We start from the raw sequence: 2,660 nt of genomic DNA on the forward strand, positions 1-2,660 counted from the left end.
CTTTAGACAGGGCAGACAAAATACATACACCGAGAAGACGAAGCTTTTTGAAGCTTTTGAAGTTCTGAGCTCAGATAGTCTGAAGAACAAAGATGGAAAAAGAATCCTGAAAATTATCCTAATAAGGGCTAATTAGTAATTTGTCAACTGACTGCGAATACTGTCTCACCTTGAAATGGTTTTATTCTGAAAGGATCGCAGCTACTGATACTGTAAACACAGCCCATTCTGCGTATTTTTCTACAGCTATGTGTACGTATGTGCACAGTTCCCCATTTGCATGCATGAGACTCATCCTTCTGGGTCAGATTTGTAGTCTGCTCTCAGAAGAGCCCTTGAAATTGGCAGGAGTTCAGGCAAGAAATCTGATGTGGCTTAAATGCTTCTGCCTTGTGCCTGTTTCTGCCATTTCATAAGCATTGCATTCTCTCTCAGCTATAAAAAAAGTAAACCAAACAAAAACTGCATAAGCTGTAACCGATGGAATAATTTCAAAACTCTAAGAGGTTTCAAGCGTTAAGTCCACTGGAATGTAGTCAAGAGAGAAACTGGCTTCTACAGGTATTAGAATCAGCAATGTCTGACCACCTTGAACTACCCATAGCACACCAGGACAAAGCTGCTTTCACGAAGTCAAACCTTAACTCGTACCACGGGAGCCTGTAAGCTTCGTGCTCGCTCAGTGACGCTCTGATTTACTGATTCATACCATGCAATAAAAGAATCACTGTGACAGCTGCTAACTCAGGATTACAGTTCATCATCAGTGTTGCACTATCAACATTGTTTAAAATACATTTGTTGCTGCTTTGTTTTACTGGATTTACCAGTAGGCTGACACTGATCCTGGATAGTAAACTTAAGACTATCCATTTATTTTTGTAGAGATGTAGTTACTATGGTTTTGTTTTGGTTTTTTTTTTTTAATTCTCACCAAATGAGAATACAGGCTAATTTCTTAGAATGCTGTACCCTTTCTGCTCCCCCTGTTCTGGAGTAATTCTGTATAAGAAGAATTTCAGTGCTTTAATTCAATTAAGTAATAAGGTTAGAGTGATAGCAGTAACTGTGTAGAGTAAATAAACATCATGACTGAATTGAGGTGGAGAAATGGTAACACATTTTTAATGTTGCATCTTGCTCAGTAACGCTCTTCATAATCATTAAGGTTTGGCTCTAATTCAATTGGTTTGTTTGTTTGCTTGTTTTCTAGTCCCTCCTTTAAGGCAACCTTATCAGGTTTTCTGACTACAAGATACCTGCAGTCTAACTTTCTGCCAAGGTAGGTTTTAAGTTCAGCTGTTAAAAGCAGAAACAGGTTGTTGTGATTCAGCTCTACCAGGCAGCAAAGTAAACTGGATATGTAAAGGTCTTACGGATACTAGACTATTGCAATGGAAGAGTTTGTCTCACATCTTTGCCAGCCCAGACAAAGTGAATTCATTAAAAAAAAAAGACTTAGAAGCTGTTTAGTATCTGAGCCACAAAATGGAGAAATAACAGATGGCAAGTACGTATGTATGAACTGTCACCGTACCCATGTACAAGAGACTCGGATCCAGAAGGAAAAGGGAAATTGTTTTCCGTGATAGCACTGGCTTTCATTGCTGGATCAGTCTATACCTGTCTAAAGACAGGCCATAGTTGACTGTATTTTGGGCTGCTTTCACTGGACCTACTCTGAGATTTTTGCACGTGCATGAAACTTGATTTTCTAGTGTGTACTTTCAGGTGGCAGTTTCAGAAGATGATGTCAAATACTGCACACTTGCAAAGGCAGTTTACGTTACCTCATGGTGATTAAAGTTAAGACATCTTTCCTTCTGAAACAGGTTTCTACTGCTAAAAGTATTCTGAACATCTGCTAGGGTATTATGAAGCCAAGTGGCATACCTTGTACTTAAGGATGATCTATGGTATTTCTAATGTGGTATGCCAAATATTTGGAAGTAGATACACACCAAAGATGGACAGATAAGAACCAGTTCCCCTAATTCCCAGGAGACATTTATTGTGCCTAGATTCACAATTCTAAAGTCCAGTTTGCAGGGGACAGGAATTTTGAGTTGGGTCACCATAGTTCCTCGTCTAGAATTAGGAATTAACTGCTATAGAATCTTTTTACACGACACGGATGACAACCTTTGTCTACTACTTGAACAACAAAAGCAAAAGAAGCTTTATTGTAACAAAGTTCTGTGAAATGGTTTCCGGTACCAATGTGAAGACAGAGTACCAATAGGTAAAATTGAACCTGCATCCAAGATCTTGTAAAGGAAACAAAGTGTGCCTATAAAAAGTGCATTAACTTCCATGCTAGACACTCCCACTGAACAGAAGCTGTTCCAAAACAGTCAGCCAGCCTGTGAAAATGACTGCTAATTAGAAAGGAGCAAGACATGCATGTGCATCCAAGACACACAGTCCATAGAGATCACTTCAAGGATAACAGTTGACCTTTAGATTCAGAATTGCATATTAAAAGTTTGGGATTATGTGCTATTATTCAATTTGTGCAGCTTCAACACGTGAAGCTGATGTCTAAAAGCAGTTTAAATTCTTTTAAACTTGATAAATACCATCGCAGACCCTAATTCTGGTACGAGTTAAGGCTTAATTATGTTATCTCCAGAAATCAGGGTAGTTGCTTTTAACCGCTC

This window comes from Buceros rhinoceros, unplaced genomic scaffold (genome assembly GCF_000710305.1).
Source record: "Buceros rhinoceros silvestris isolate BGI_N320 unplaced genomic scaffold, ASM71030v1 scaffold26555, whole genome shotgun sequence".
Taxonomy (NCBI): domain Eukaryota; kingdom Metazoa; phylum Chordata; class Aves; order Bucerotiformes; family Bucerotidae; genus Buceros; species Buceros rhinoceros.